General features: G+C 42.1%; 1 protein-coding gene across 1 annotated transcript in view; it reads right to left on the bottom strand.

The window, feature by feature from the left end:
- The window catches only part of LOC126260579 (potassium voltage-gated channel protein Shaker), a 1077050-nt gene that overhangs the window by 519249 nt on the left and 539901 nt on the right, over positions 1 to 17900 (bottom strand). The gene's annotated exons all lie outside the window — the stretch shown is intronic.

Genomic DNA, 17900 nt, shown 5'->3' with positions numbered 1-17900 from the left:
AAAAATAGCAACTTGTAACTCTCGTTGCTGCCTAAACCACCCTGACAATTTTTGTTATCAGAAAGAGATTTTCACTCTGCACCGGAGTGTTCGCTGATATGAAACTTCCTGGAAGATTAAAACTGTGTGCCGGGCCGAGACTCGAACTCCGGACCTCTGCCTTTCGCGGGCAAGTGCTCTACCAACTGAGCTACCCAAGCACGACTCACGCCCCGTCCTCACAGCTTTACTTCCGCCAATACCTCGTCTCCTACCTTCCAAACTTTACAGAAGCTCTCCTGCGAACTTTGCAGGACTAGCACTCCTGAAAGAAAGGAAGGCAAAGGTCCCGAATTCGAGTCTCGGTCCGGCACACAGTTTTAATCTGCCAGGAAGTTTCAACTTTTGTTATGTGTGTGGGAAATTCACTCCAAAAGCCCAAAGAAAACCAATCACTCATTTGCTTAAGAAGACATATAAATTGTATTTTGACTGTTTTGTTGGTGACCAGGATAAAAATTTTGCCCCTCATATTGTCTGCATAACCTGTAATACAACCTTAACAAGTGGTTGAAAGGAAAACGCTGAGCTATGCCATTCGCTATTCCGATGGTGTGGTGTGAGCCTAATGACCATTATTCAGACTGTTAATTCTGTCTTGCAAATATTTCGGGACATTCAAGCAAAACTAGACATAAAGTAAAGTATCCAAATATATCTTCAGTGCATTTGCCTGTGCCACATGATGTGGGGTTGCCTGCTCGTGTCTGTAACTTGAAAGCCACGGAACCAGACACCATGTCAACTGAATCAGAGTACTGCCCTCAATATCATGACACTTCGCATCAGCTCTTTAATCAAAAGGAACTGAACGATTTGTTTCGCGATCTAAAAGTTTCGAAACAGCAAGCTGAACTCTTGGGATCGAGACTGCAACAACGGAACCTTCTAGCTCCAGGGGCAAAAACTTCCTGTTCCAGATCAAGGGGTGCTTCCTTCGCTCAGTACTTCGATATGCAGAATTCAGTGTGTGTATGCAGAGATGTGAATTGTCTGATGATGTAGCTAGGTATACGACATAATCCACAGGAGTGGCGACTATTTATTGACTCCAGTAAAATCAGCTTGAAAGCAGTATTACTGCATAATTGCAGTGCATGTCCATCGGTACCTTTGGCTTACGCAGTAGACATGAAAGAAACTTATGAAACCACGGCTTTTCTGCTAGAGGCTATCAAATATAAGGATCATGAGTGACAGCTCTGCTGTGGTTTAAAAGTTGTTGCTCTCCTTCCAGGTTTACAGGCTGGATTCACGAAATACTGCTGGTTTTTGTGCCTTTGGTACAGGCGTGTCACCAAGAACCACTATACAGTCAAGGGATGACCTATAAGGAAGTCATATGTTCCTGGAAACGTAAATGTGAACAATATTCCATTGGCTGAGCCCAATAAAATCACTTTGCCTCCCCCTCATATCAAGTTGGGCCTTAACAAGAACTTTGTAAAAGCTCTGGATAAAGAAGGTGAGGCCTTCAATCACTTAAAAGAAAAGGTTCCCAAATTAAGTGAGACAAAGCTGAAGGAGGGTATATTTATTTGACCACAAATAAGAAAATTGCTGAGATATCCAGCCTTTGATAACAAACTCACAGATATCCAATAAGTTGTTTTGTCTTCTTTTAAATCAATTGCGAAGTGCTTTCTGGAAACAGAAAAGACAAAAACTATGTTACCATTGCGAATGATCTGCTGGACAACTATAAGAACATGAGATGTAGAACGTCGTTTAAAATTCACTTTTTACATTCTCACCTTGATTTCTTCTCGGAAAATTTGGAATCCGTAAGCGATGAGCATGGTGAACGCTTTCACCAAGACATTCTTACCAGGGAACACTGTTACCAAGGTCATTGGAACCCTTCGATGATGGGTGACTACTGCTGAGGTCTTGTTAGGGAGACTGATGAAACGGCAAACGAAAAAGTGCTCCGTCGTAGCATTTTTCAAAAACCAAAGACGATTAAAGGTGAAAATATCTTCTGAACTAATTTGGACCTTTTATTCGCATCATGCCCATACATACATACAAAATAGTATTGATTTCAAACGTTCTGAATATGTATTTTTGTTTGACTTAATTGTGTCAATTTTCGCTATTACCATTTTTTATTCTGCTGTGTATCTAGGAAATGTGACGTATAGAAAAACTGATTTTACCAGTGTATTCAGCAACCCAAAATTAGGTAAATCCACCCATTTACAAAGCAGATGCAGAAAAAAATTTAAATTTGTTAACTAGTGTTATTTGATCATTATGAGACAGTAAAATCTCACTTTTACAAATTTCAACGTCAGAAACTTTATACACTATTCTTACTTGCAGTTAAGCATTGATCTTTATTTCTATATGCCAAGAGTTAATTTTAACTACCCTAGTTTCAGAATCATCTAATATTTTAGAAAGAACAGCTAACAGTGTAGGACTAAGAATCTCAGCAAAAATCACAAACTTCATGGCAAATATAAAGAAGGATCAAAATATATAGTGATAGAAAAAGACAGCAGAATATGTTAGAAGGTGGAATTACTTCGAAATACTAAACCAAAACAAAATTAGAAAGGTCTACAGTAGACGAATGAATCAGAAAAATAGAAAACCATTCACAGTAATTAATAATATAGAACAAGAAATGCCTCTCTAGGTACACGAAACTACCTCGCTATTGTGATTAGATTGTATTGTTCATATAAATATAAATGTTCAACGGCAAACGAGAGGTTAGATATTTTACACCCACTAAAAATAACTACAAATGATGGGTGAAGCACAAACTGAGAAATATCTGAAAACTCATAAATAATGAAGAAAGACGCGAGAATATCGAGAAAATATCAGAAGTAATGAAAAAATGCTAGTTTCCTTCACACGTATTGGAAGAACTGGAAATAACAAATGAATTTCGACGCTGCAAGAACAGGAACATAGACATGAGAGATTTGTTATGTAATAATTTTACGCGGCCCATGCGAATAAACTGTGAAATGCATGACTATGGGTACATTTTATTGTACAATATATTACGGTTTCTCCCTGTCCCAAATAACTTACAGACAGCCGTAAGCGACTATATGACCCTAATATTTTCATATCTTGCATCATCGCCCTACGAATTTTCGTGCAGAAACCACCTTCTGGTGACACGCATGGATATTTCGGGTGATTTTAAAATAAATATCCCGCAGTTTACGCGCAGGTGACACAGATTTATGGACGACATGTGCGTTTCGAAGCGGATCTGCAACACGAGCGAGAGACGCAACTTGAACGTTTCTATGATCTAACTATTGCAACACATGGTTTTTGTGTACAATGTCTAACTTTTATTGAGTGATTCTGTAGAAAATTTCTACCATGGAGTTTATTTTGGCAGCATTGTGCGTTAAGCACTTCGACAACGGTTAATCTTTCGACATTATTCCTTAAAACGTTTATTAGCGATTCCGTCAATAGTTGCTGTATTTATATTAGGCGAGTATTTCGAACATTACAGGTACATTTTTAAGCCTGGCTTACTGAGGCAGCACTGACAGTGCTTCATCTTAGCAATAAACATCAAAGTGGCAACACATGCTTCATAAATGTTTGCAGAATGAATCCTTCAATCCACACATGCCTCTTACCAAGTCAAAATCAAAACTCAACTTTGACTTGGTAAGAGCCATGTGTGGATTGTCGCAAAATAAACTAATTGCAAAATGAATGGTAGGCCAACTGCCAGTGCCCCAGTATTTTATCAGGATAAATGACCAACCTGTGAAAAGAAAAGAAGTATATAGATACCTTGGAATTAATATCGACGGAAACCAAACTTTCGTACACATTTATAAATCGTCTCTAGAGAGGCCATAAAATCTTAAATAAAATAGCAACAATTGTCGAAAGAAGTTTTCAGCTGCCACTAAGTGCAATAAGAACGTACCACAACGCAATCTTACTCGCTGTTGTGGGCTGAAGGTGCAACGTCTGGGCTCATAAAGCCAGAAAGGTAACGACAGAAGAGGCTGTACAGCGAGCACAGAGAAGCATACTACTGTGTCTGACAGAGGCGTATACAGGGTGCTACAAAAAGGTACGGCCAAACTTTCAGAAAACATTCCTCACACACAAAGAAAGAAAATATTTTATGTGGACATGTGTCCGGAAACGCTTACTTTCCATGTTAGAGCTCATTTTATTACTTCTCTTCAAATCACATTAATCATGGAATGGAAACACACAGCAACAGAACGTACCAGCGTAACTTCAAACACTTTGTTACAGGAAATGTTCAAAATGTCCTCCGTTAGCGAGGATACATGCAGCCACCCTCCGTCGCATGGAATCCCTGATGCGCTGATGCAGCCCTGGAGAATGGCGTATTGTATCACAGCCGTCCACAATACGAGCACGAAGAGTCTCTACATTTGGTACCGAGGTTGCGTAGACAAGAGCTTTCAAATGCCCCCATAAATGAAAGTCAAGAGGGTTGAGGTCAGGAGAGCGTGGAGGCCATGGAATTGGTCCGCCTCTACCAATCCATCGGTCACCGAATCTGTTTTTGAGAAGCGTACGAACACTTCGACTGAAATGTGCACGAGCTCCATCGTGCATGAACTACATGTTGTGTCGTACTTGTAAAGGCACATGTTCTAGCAGCACAGGTAGAGTATCCCGTATGAAATCATGATAACGTGCTCCATTGAGCGTAGGTGGAAGAACATGGAGCCCAATCAAGACATCACCAACAATGCCTGCCCAAACGTTCACAGAAAATCTGTGTTGATGACGTGAATGCACAATTGCTTGCGGATTCTCGTCAGCCCACACATGTTGATTGTGAAAATGTACAATTTGATCACGTTGGAATGAAGCCTCATCCGTAAAGAGAACATTTGCACTGAAATGAGGATTGACAAATTGTTGGATGAACCATTCGCAGAAGTGTACTCGTGGAGGCCAATCAGCTGCTGATAGTGCCTGCACACGCTGTACATGGTACGGAAACAACTGGTTCTCCCGTAGCACTCTCCATACAGTGATGTGGTCAACGTTACCTTGTACAGCAGCAACTTCTCTGACGCTGACATTAGGGTTTTCGTCAACTGCACCAAGAATTGCCTCGTCCATTGCAGGTGTCCTCGTCGTCCTAGGTCTTCCCTAGTCGCGAGTCATAGGCTGGAATGTTCCCTGCTCCCTAAGACGCCGATCAATTACTTCGAACGTCTTCCTGTCGGGACACCTTCGTTCTGGAAATGTGTCTCGATACAAACGTAGCGCGCCACGGCTATTGCCCCGTGCTAATCCATACATCAAATGGGCATCTGCCAACTCCGCATTTGTAAACATTGCACTGACTGCAAAACCACGTTCGTGATGAACACTAGCCTGTTGATGCTACGTACTGATGTGCTTGATGCTAGAACTGTAGAGCAATGAGTCGCATGTCAACACAAGCACCGAAGTCAACATTACCTTCCTTCAATTGGGCCAACTGACGGTGAATCGAGGAAGTACAGTACATACTGACGAAACTAAAATTAGCTCTAACATGGAAATCAAGCATTTCCTGACACATGTCCACATAACATCTTTTCTTTATTCGTGTGTGAGGAATGTTTCCTGAATGTTTGGCCGTACCTTTTTGTAACACCCTGTAGAACGACACCGACAGAGGCGTTGCTGGTGATATTTGGCTTGCTACGTCTCGACCTAGCCGGAAGAAAGAGAGGTGCTCAATTATTGGCTCAGAAAGCGCGGATATGATACGGCAAAGGAGATACTGGGTACAAGAACCGTATCGAATAAGGAAATAAATGCGTGCATTGGTATAGAATGGGAAGAAATCTGGCCAAGGTAGAAACAGGTAAGAGACCCTACCATTTCCTTTCGAACACAAAAGAAAGAACGATATAGTTTCTTCCGACCAAGGGAACTACTTGATAAAGATACGACATCTAGACAAACGAGAGGTCCAGCTCGGTTCTGATATGAAGTACATAATTGTAGTGTTGTGTACTGTCGTATAGTAGTGTACTCCAGAATTATAAATCACAGAGTAATAGACCAGTAGCATTTGCCTTCTGGATTCCGGAAGAACAGAGAGCTGTGCGCCAGATGGCCAGATGGTACATTGTAGAATTTTTCATTTTTATTTTTTTTAGGTGTCATTTTTCTTTCTATGTAGATATTCTGTCTAGACTTTTTCCTTAAACACCATAATGATTAGTTATTACTAACACATCAGAAATTATGATGAAATATTTTGTGCTATATTCATGCCAGTTGATGCGCGACATTCAGTCCGGTCTTTTGCATAGATAACAAACTGAAAGAAAGCAGCGAATAAATAAACAAACATCCAAGTAAGCCAATTTAATCGAGAACGTAAAATGATTTATATTTATTATTAGTATTATATTATTTAAACAATTTTACTCTCCTACGGTAGTACCACAAAACAGTCCTTTACGGCAAATCTAATAATAGTATTTCCGTAATGAAACTTGGCACCATTATTGGCTAATCATGCCCAAAGATTCAATTTCATCATGGACTTCATCTTTGTCACTGTGTTCCTCTTTCATGAGTACCAACATCTATTAAGAAGACATACAGGGTTTTCAGAAATTCCCGTTGCATGCTTTGGCGGCTTACAGAGCAGAGCGAGCACATAGTATTTTGGATGGGAACCCATCTCTGGAAACGAACCGTTTCCTTTCTACGACAGTTTGAATTCGGAAGTTTAACTCGTCCACTTCCGCTTGAGGAACTGAATTAGGCGTGACGCAGAACAATTATTAGGTAATATTCGAAAGGAAACTTAACGAAACGTCCATGTACCACTTAGCCCATTTGTTTGTATTAACACTTAAAGATTGTATGTTTATATTATTCCAAAACAAAAAACAGCATACTGTACGTACGGAACGTAATGCTTAAGTGTTAATACAAACAAAGGGTGCTTATGAGATAAATGGATGTCTCATTATATTTCCTTTCGAATTGTTACCTAATAACTGTATTACGTCACGCTTAATTTAGCCGGCCGAAGTGGCCGTGCGGTTAAAGGCGCTGCAGTCTGGAACCGCAGGACCGCTACGGTCGCAGGTTCGAATCCTGCCTCGGGCATGGATGTTTGTGATATCCTTAGGTTAGTTAGGTTTAACTAGTTCTAAGTTCTAGGGGACTAATGACCTCAGAAGTTGAGTCCCATTGTGCTCAGAGCCATTTGAACCATTTGAACGCTTAATTTAATTCCTCAAGCAGAATTGGATGAGTGTAACATCTGAGCTGAAACCATTATAGAACGGAAATGATTCTTTTCTGGACAAGGGTTCTTACTCAAAATATTATGTTCTCACTGCCCTCTAGAAGTCCTAGAAGTTTGTAACGGGAATTTTCGAACACGCTGTATAATTCCACGAAGAAAACTTAGGTTGCTTCAATATGTACATAGAGTATTGAAGTATGACAACTTACTGGCTGAAAACCGTTTACGAAATATTCATGGTTTTGCGCGTCAAGCGGAACACCCTGTATATCACGAACAATAATTGAACAGCTACCGTTTCTTTAGAAACGGCCAAAAAGCTTTCGTTCTTGACATCATCATCTCATTATGAACCTCATACTGAGTTATTTTTTGCTGAAATGTTCGCGTAAGTGTACTGGTATTTTGTAGCCTATATTTTAGCTACGAGTTAGCAGCGAGGAACTGTATCGATGGCGATACTGATGGTACGACTTAGAAATGTGCTCTCTTTTTCGTTAGTATTACGCTCCATATTTACTGACTCAGCAGTCTCTGGCGTTATCAGAGATGTGTGGTGGTGATCAGAAGAACAAAACCCTACTCGTTAAGCCAAACGTTTAGAGAGTTGGGTGATTAGCGCTACTTCTTCTGTATTGATTTCGCTTTATCCCATAACATTCAGTGGTACTTTTGATCTTCTACTCATACGTAGTAATAAATTCAAAGCGTTAGGTCCAAACAAGAACCAGTAATTCCCGAAAATGTTTTTCAAATTGAAACAGTAACAGAACTTAGATTATAGCGTTATCTGTATTTTGATAGTCGCGCATTTTCGTGTAGAGCAACTATTTTCTGTTAATCCTGTAAGGAAATTTAACTGGGAGAAGAAGAAGTAGCAATCGCTAGAATCTCAGCCTCTAGAACTACTAAAGCTTTCACAGATCTGTTCACGAGCATGCGAGCAAACTGCGTTGCGTGGTATTCACACATTTACTTCAAGTCAGCTATGCAGCTGAGGTGGATCGGGTAAGGCTGTGCGGCGGCGCGGTTCTATCCGTCCCTGTACGACGGTCCTGCACCTACCTGTGAACATTGTCTCAGCAGATCATCATTAGGAAAGTCGAGTGAAACCTACTGTACTTCGACGTGAACCAGGCTGCAACTTAAGTCACTAATCTACGTTTCGGGAGAAACACGAAATAAAAGTTTGGAAATTTTGTCCTCAATTAATATATTCTGAAACTTAGGTGAACAAGTATCACTGCCAAGCTCGTGCTAGTCTTAAAACATTCACTCACAATCCCTTTCACTCAAGGTAGCAAGTTTATGGTGTTGCATTTCCCGAAAACGTAATAGCTACAAAAATACTGATTGTTTTTGATTGATAATGCTCGCCAAATATTAAGTCTGTCGGTAACAAATGCAGTCACAGTTTTTAGCCACCGACCTGCTCAATACGCCACGCGGAATAAATGTCTTTTCTCGTCACAAAATTCACTTAAAAATTCCGAAATTTCTACACACACATCGGAATAATTATGCCGTCACTTTCCAACACTTTTGATGTATGAAACGCTGCTAGACCCGGCAACTTATCATTTCCATCGGAACTACTACTGCACACGTCCGATCTCTTTCATAGCTGGGCTTCGACTCCTCCCTAGCATACAGTCTTCTCTACTAGCAGAGAGAGGCGCGCGAAGAATATTGCTTTACCATTGGTCAATTTACTCAACAGCCAATAGGAAAACAACAGTCTCCCGCGTCAGTCCGCGCTTTTCATCCATAACCAATAGCAAAATAGTAAACCTCACGACTGCACTTTTTACCGACGTAATTATCTAATATGCTGAAGTTTAGCTTATGCGTAAAGTTATTTACTATTGTTTTTTATGCCTGAATTAACTTTCTCTTTACCATAAACTTACTTTACAAATCTATTCCACAAAAATCCCCTTTGTCCATATCCATACTTCTTCGAAATGTTCCCACACTATATCCTACTACATAACTCGTTAAACAATTATCTCCATATTAACCTTAAACCACACTAACGCATCATTCATACTTCTAAAACACATTTACAACATTTTGCATACATAAAAAGACATATAACACTTTATGAAAATACTAGAACAGTTTATGAAAAACATTCAATTAGTTTAGTGCACTCTAGTGGGCACAATTTAAACTAAAATCACAGCCCCTCTATCCAATATTGTCCTCTATCGGCTGACACAAACTACGTGCGCGTCCAGTCTCGCGTCACCATCTGTCACTATCCAGCTCTGAGACACATCTCCCACTTAACCGCCTCCAAGGCAGGATCGTTATACGGCGCTACGCCTCAGCTGTAAACAGTCTATAACATCAGCAATACTGTAACTTGCTTGGAGTGTCTTTGCTTTTTTATTTTCAGTGATCATTTACTAATTTCACGAAGAATGTAACATACCAGAAGCCATATTATTGTTCAGAATTTCACATAAATAAATCAGAAGGCAGATTTGCGACACTCGAGGTATCATGACTGTTTGGCGTCTTTACAAGATGATTTTTTTATTTATGAACTTTTTGTAAACAAGTAAATCACATCTGTGGATAAAAAACCGCTAGGCCTTTATTTTTATATCGGATATCCGTTGCTTGATGTTTCGCTGACGCACGACAACGAAGCTACGCGGTGTGCGCTATGCTAAATAGCGTCTCTGAGTCGGCCGGTGTGGCCGTGCGGATCTAGGCGCTTCAGTCTGGAACCGCGTGACCGCTACGGTCGCAGGTTCGAATCCTGCCTCGGGCATGGATGTGTGTGATGTCCTTAGGTTAGTTAGGTTTAAGTACGAGGGCAGTTTAATAAGTAATGCAACACTTTTTTTTCTGAAACAGGGGTTGTTTTACTCAGCATTGAAATACACCAGGTTATTCCCCAATATTTTAGCTACACAACACTATTTTTCAACGTAATCTCCATTCAATGCTACGGCCTTACGCCACCTTGAAATGAGGGCCTGTATGCCTGCACGGTACCATTCCACTGGTCGATGTCGGAGCCAACGTCGTACTGCACCAATAACTTCTTCATCATCCGCGTAGTGCCTCCCACGGATTGCGTCCTTCATTGGGCCAAACATATGGAAATCCGACGGTGCGAGATCGGGGCTGTAGGGTGCATGAGGAAGAAAAGTCCACTGAAGTTTTGTGAGCTCCTCTCGGGTGCGAAGACTTGTGTGAGGTCTTGCGTTGTCATGAAGAAGGAGAAGTTCGTTCAGATTTTTGTGCCTACGAACACGCTGAAGTCGTTTCTTCAATTTCTGAAGAGTAGCACAATACACTTCAGAGTTGATCGTTTGACCATGGGGAAGGACATCGAACAGAATAACCCCTTCAGCGTCCCAGAAGACTGTAACCATGTCTTTACCGGCTGAGGGTATGGGTTTAAACTTTTTCTTGGTAGGGGTGTGGCGCCACTCCATTCATTGCCGTTTTGTTTCAGTTTCGAAGTGATGAACCCATGTTTCATCGCCTGTAACAATCTTTGACAAGAAATTGTCACCCTCAGCCACATGACGAGCAAGCAATTCCGCACAGATGGTTCTCCTTTGCTCTTTATGGTGTTCGGTTAGACAACGAGGGACCCAGCGGGAACAAACCTTTGAATATCCCAACTGGTGAACAATTGTGACAGCACTACCAACAGAGATGTCAAGTTGAGCAGTGAGTTGTTTGATGGTGATCTGTCGATCATCTCGAACGAGTGTGTTCGCACGCTCCGCCATTGCAGGAGTCACAGCTGTGCACGGGCGGCCCGCACGCGGGAGATCAGACAGTCTTGCTTGACCTTGCGGCGATGATGACACACGCTTTGCCCAACGAGTCACCGTGCTTTTGTCCACTGCCAGATCACCGTAGACATTCTGCAAGCGCCTATGAATATCTGAGATGCCCTGGTTTTCCGCCAAAAGAAACTCGATCACTGCCCGTTGTTTGCAACGCACATCCATTACAGACGCCATTTTAACAGCTCCGTACAGCGCTGCCACCTGTCGGAAGTCAATGAAACTATACGAGACGAAGCGGGAATGTTTGAAAATATTCCACAAGAAATTTCCGGTTTTTTCAACCAAAATTGGCCGAGAAAAAAAATGTGTTGCATTACTTATTGAACTGCCCTCGTAGTTCTTAGTTCTAGTGGACTGATGACCATAGATGTTAAGTTCCATAGTGCTCAGAGCCATTTGAACCATTTGAGCGTCTCTGAACGCATGGTCAGAGAATGAAAAGAAAAGAAAATTCCTTGTCTGCACCAAACTTACTTACTTACTCACTCACTCACTCTCTCTCTCTCTCTCTCTCTCTCACACACACACACACACACACACACAAGCGGGCGGGCATCTGAGCTGAATGAGAGATTGCAAATTACTCAAGAAAATAACGTACGACAATCTGAATGGAAGCAGGGATAAAGAAACGACGAGAAGAAGTTCGTGAAGACGGAACAGCAAGATGCCTAAATCCAATACGCAAGGCAACGACGACGATAACCAAGTTCATTAACCCTTTGCGTACCAGTGGTTTCTGCCTGAAGCGACTATTTTATCAGTTTTTAAAATATAGTGCCTTTCGCATGAAACCACTGATGCTATTTCAAGATAGATACATCTAGCGGTATAATGAACTATTACTACCAATGTAGTGCATTCTAGCACTCACTCGCAGCGTTCAAAGCAACAGTCGTTGCGGAGATGTGTTGCGTCATTATAAAGGATCGGCACGTGTGTTTCTTTTTTATCGTGATACTATTGAAGAGATCACTGACAGTGAGCGTAAGTATACCTGGAAAGAGGGCTTCGATTTTGATCCGATGACAGCATATGTTACGTGGGAGATAGTAGATGCACTGATAATGGTTTCACTGTCGCCCTTCAACAGACAGCGTAGTAACATATGTGCCAGAACGCCATCTGTGTCTATCCTTTATAGGGAGGCCTCGGTGTGGTGCGAACGTGTGAAGCAAGCAAGCAGGCAGTCATGCTGCTTCCTACAGCCAACTGAGCGAGTTTGAAATGGGTGAAATTGTGGCCTTCCGAGTGGCGGGACGGTCCTTTCAGAGAACTGGCATACAAGATAAATGTGCTGCGTCAGTTGTGCAACGTTGCTGATTTCAATCGTCACCTGAACATTCTCACAGCTTAGATGAGGTTCTGGAAGACCACGCAGTACGGACGCCTGCCACGATCTTCGTACTGAAGGGCAGCAGTCACAGACCGTACAGCTACGATAGCACAGATAAGAGATGTCGTGAGCCCAGATGTGTCAACATGAACTGCTGCGAACCAGTCATTAGCAGTGAGACTACGGGCACGCACACCTCTAAACTGTCTTATACTCACTCCACAACATCTACATGCATGGCTCAACTGTTGCGGTCAGAGGATCACTTGGAAAATGGAACGGAAAGCTGTGGTCTTCAATGATGAAATCAGATTCTGTCTGCACGCAAGTGAGGTCGTTTGTACGTACAACGTAGACTTGATGAGCGATGTCCCGTAGAGTGCATTCGTCCAAGACACAGTGGCCCCGTCCCAGGCCTTAAGGCGGGTTCACACTGAGCGCGCCGCGCCGCGCTGCTGCACCCCGCCCGCGCACAGCTGTAACAGAGGAGTGCGCCGTCCGCGCCCCGCCGCGCCGCTCCGAGGCGCGCACTGTGTTCCAGTTGGAGCGCGCGCACGGTCTGAAGAAGGAGCGAGCCGAAGCCCCGTCTAAACTGAGCGCGCACTTCCTTTGATGTACCGACAACAGCCGCAAAACTGCGCGGCGCGGCACGACGCGGCGCAGCGCGGTTCGCCGTCCACACTGAGCGCACAGAGCCGTTTTGCGCAGCTCAGTGTGGACCCGCCTTTATGGTCTGGGGTGCTATAAGCTACAACTCTCATTCACCACGGGTCTTTCTGGAGGGTACGCTAACCAACGCTAGGCACGCGCAGAATGTTGTTAGACCAGTTCTTTTGCCGTCCTTGCAACAGGAAGGTGATATGTTGTTCCAGCAGGATAGTGTTCACCCACACACTGCCAGTGAAACACAACGTGCTCTGCAAGACGTGCGGCAACTTCCCTGGCCAGCGCGATCTCCGAGCTTGTCTCCATCGAGCACATGTGGGATATGATGGGACGAGAAGTGACTCGTGTGACACGGCACGCAATTAATCTTAACAGAACTATGTGAAAAGGCCGGACAGACGTGGCATAGCGTATCCCAGGACAGTTTTGTCCATCTGTACGATCCACTGAATGCCAGAGTCAGCGCCTGCATTGCCGCCCTTGGAGGCTACACCAAGTACTAATATGAATGTTCCAGTTGGGTCGATACCTGTTACCTCAGAATAGCTTGTGGTACTGATCTGTTAATGTAATCACTTCGTGAACCCAATACGCATTGTTGCAACAATAAATCTTGAGTGAATTTGGAACTTTTAAAGAGGGGTAGTAATTTTTTTCTGCAGTGTATATCTGATGACACTGTAAATTTGAGTTTGTTCTACTGCTTTTATAAGTGGTTTTGAAATAAATTCTTTGGAGCAGTATGTACTTTTCATATGGATTTATTAAAATTTAGGTCCATCTTTGCTTGTTAATTAGGATTATAAATTGTTTTAGGCGTTATGAATTCATGGAACTTTCGAAATGTGGGATTGTACCCAGGAAACAAGCGAAACTGCTTTACGTACGTCTCATGAAATGGTAGGTGGCTGAAAACTCTGTCTCCCAGTGGTTCCAAAGAGAAACTGAAGCTGCTCCGTACGACAATGGTGGTCAATAGTCTAATTTCTATAGGGGCCTGCTCACCATCCTGATCTTTCACGCATCTTTTTTTTTTTGGGACTCAATCATTGTATTTCAGGTACAGAAAATCTAAATAGATTTCATTGTATCTTTTCATGTTCCTTAGTTCCGCTGATTTCATCCCGAATGTTCCATCTGATTTAAGGAAATTTAATTGAATTAACGAAACGCAAAAATTACACTGCAAGAAATACTACAACCAACCACAACTTGTTCTGAAGTAATTTTATTGTACCGTTACTAGTTTCGGACCTGAGACCATCGTCAGACGGTAACGTTGATTTCTTGGCAAGTTTTACTTTTGTGCCCTAAACTATAACAACGTTTTCGTGAGGCTGTAGTTTTTACAAAAGCTTTTACACTTTATATAATCTCTATACATTGTGATTATTTCATGAAAAGCTCTCCTTTACGTACTGCAAAATAGAGGTTTCATTTACTTTTTCGATTCATTCTGTTCCATGAGCTAAAATAAATGCAAGTGGCTGACACATTTGATAACATCGGCTGCTGATTTGATGCATCAAAGAACATTAAAGGTGTACAGAGTGGTATACTTCTGGAGTTACTGCAAAGATACTTTTTCATAGTACACATCATTTTATAAGATCATACATTTAATTATTTATGTTTGAAAGCTGCTAGTAATCGCCAGTCAAGAATATTCTCTCTGTCAGTTACTTATTACTTCCATCATTTCAAATTATAAGAGTTTTATGAAATTTTGGAGATACATTTGGTTTTCTTTTCTTTAAAGTCTAGTGGCTCATTCTGGATGCAGCCAGGTTCACTGTGAATGAAGCTACTTCTCACAGAATCATCGGTCTCCTTTTTCGGCAAAATGTACTACCTCTAATTTTTCTTCGATGCTTATCTCTGTGCTTCCATTCTGGGCTAAATGAACAATGAAAGCTGATTTAATTCGGTTGTTGAGCCTGACATCATCCTTGTGTTCGCGGTATCGTACATTGAAACTCCTACCATGTAAAATTTGGGGCATACAGAACAATTTAGTTTAGAAATGCCAAACCTGTGGTGTACTTCATTCTTTCAGTTTACCTGATGAACAATTTTTTCTTCATTTTATAGTTTGTAGAAAAACTAATTTTGATATTTTTAGCACGGAATAGTTCGCAATAACTTCTAAAAAAATTGTGCATGGTTACAGTATTTCATACAGTGTAATTCACAAGTGCAACAGCGATCCTCTCAAATCAAAGTGGGTAAAACAAGAAAAGTAAAAAATCTTATAGGAAACAGAAAGGTAGAAGGGTACTTGAAAATGGTCCGATAGATTAACGAAGATAAGTTAACATAAGCGGAAGAACACAATGCCACATGCTGCATCGTGAATCACGCTTGAACTTTCAGTTAATATGGATTTCTTGCTTGCGCCATCAGCACAGCGTGAGTTAAGGAATGCGTGTAGGTATCTGCCGATGTGAAATATGTGAGTAGAGTGTTTTCGTTTCGTGAAAACACTGGCAGACTAGCGGTAATTTTCCTTCGAAAGGGCACGGCCGACTTCCTTCCCCGTCCTTTCCTAGTCCGATGAGACCGATGACTCGCTCTCTGGTCTCCTCCCCCAAAACAACCCTAGCGGCAATGACACAAACGTGAAATTAGTGTGATACTGAAAGAATTGCTTCAGGTGAGATAATCCTCACCATACACGTATGTGGTCGTCTCGAGTGAGCAGCGGCAAAACTATTTTGCTGTGGTGTATACGTCAGACACCTCTATTCGACGCGTAGGCTCGCATCTCTTCAAAACAAATTTCTTTTATACAACTTACCCTCCGGTTTTATGCTCGAGAAAAGCAGACATGCAGCGCCTTTGTCACATTCTTTGGCCGAGCGCCTACATAGAGACCGGCCGTCGGATTTCGTTCCAACTGCTTCCCGACACTATACGGCTTCCCGCTTTTGTCGCAGTAAAGCCGTATGTTGGCACTCCTTTTTAAACAGTAACTCATTTTCGCAAGAGCTGCTAGTTAACAAGTTTGTTTCCATTTTAACGGTTGGCTATAGCTCTTGTTGGATGTTGAAACGTTCTTGAAAGACACCGAGAGGTTTTATTTGTCTGCATATTCTTCACCACTACGCCTCTTCTGATAGTAACAAAGCGTTAACGTGGTCCACATAGAGTCGATGACGACAGTAATGGAAACACCTAAGAAGCGAAAGTTACATCGTTATGACTCTTCCAGCTCATCTTGATAATATGATTCGAACTGGAATTGTTGCATATTTATGTTTTTGGCAAAATCTGTGCTAATTATTATACAGAGCAGCTCTTGATTCTATCAACTATGACAGACGGAGAATCACCACTGGAGTCTCTGATCTTGAACAGACCACATCTGGCCAATAATGTTCTAGAGTAGCTTTCTTACAGAACCAACAATTTGTCGATTTTATACCACATGCCATAATCGGCTATCTAAAATGTCTACATGAAATTGTAATTCATTTTTGGAGAGTAGCAATAAGACTGAAGCAACGAGATCAACGAAATACTTGCGTTACTCTATGTAGATAAGAAAGCTGAGCAGGCCAGGTCACTCTCACTCAACTGTCGTAGGCCGTGTTTTGCAGTCTTGACCCCGTCTGACATCCCTTTATTGCTGACGATAAAAGTTTATAAGCTTACTGTAGTGGACTGTTAAGGCAGCCAGTCCACAGTGAAGTAGCCGAAAGGGCACGCGTCAACTCACGCCGTCTGGCGTTAAGTCTGGAACAGGATTCGTAATGAATGTGATAAAGAAAAGAACGTAGCTACTAGAACACTTAACTTTTATATTGTCCTTTGGTATACAGCATTCTGGATGATATAAGTGAGACTCTATCTTGAAGTACATGCAACGTTACAAATGGTTAATGGCGCCTTGCTAGGTCGTAGCCATTAACTTAGCTGAAGGCTATTCTAACTGTCTCTCGGCAAATGAGAGAAAGGCTTCGTCAGTGTAGTCGCTAGCAAAGTCGTCGTACAACTGGGGCGAGTGCTAGTACGTCTCTCGAGACCTGCCTTGTGGTGGCGCTCGGTCTGCGATCCTGACAGTGGCGACACGCGGGTCCGACATGTACTAATGGACCGCGGCCGATTTAAGCTACCACCTAGCAAGTGTGGTGTCCGGCGGTGACACCACACTTACCACCCAGCAGCAGAAGTTTCCTTTGTTCAATTAGCATCAATTTGTGATTGCAGGAACTGCCCGTTTGATATGCTGATTTTGTCCTGTCGTCATAGTGACCTATGAAATCACAAGTGGATCTGTTTACTAGATTTGGCTAAGGAATTTGTGGTTTTCGTTCCTAGTTTCTGCGTAATGTGGCGGTGGGGCATGGAGTTCAGTGGTAGAATTTAGTCACCCGTAGGAAATTTTTGCAACTGGATGACAATAATAATAATGATAATAATAATAATAAAAACAAATGTTAACATCCATAAGGCGTTGGACATTAGGTCTGTTGTACTGGCCGAGTGTTGCCTACGAGCTACTATGAGGAGCGATCTATGATCGTTGGGCACCTAATCAACATATGGCGAATGCCTTTAGCCGTTATTGCCATTGGACGAATCCTGCAGATGACGCAGTTTCTTTACTTAAACTACTCCTCATTCGGGCTCACGAGGCTGACTGGAATCTGTTCCGGATTTCCTTACCTCAGAAAAACTTTGTGCAAACATCAGGAATCGAACCCGGTTCCTTCTGCGTTGATGACTGCGACGCTAACCATTCTCTTACGCAGACGGTCACAATAATAATAATAATAATAATAAT

This window comes from Schistocerca nitens, chromosome 5, assembly GCF_023898315.1.
Source record: "Schistocerca nitens isolate TAMUIC-IGC-003100 chromosome 5, iqSchNite1.1, whole genome shotgun sequence".
Lineage (NCBI taxonomy): Eukaryota > Metazoa > Arthropoda > Insecta > Orthoptera > Acrididae > Schistocerca > Schistocerca nitens.
Note: the sequence above shows the minus strand (reverse complement) of the source record. Positions and strands in the feature narration are given on the sequence as shown.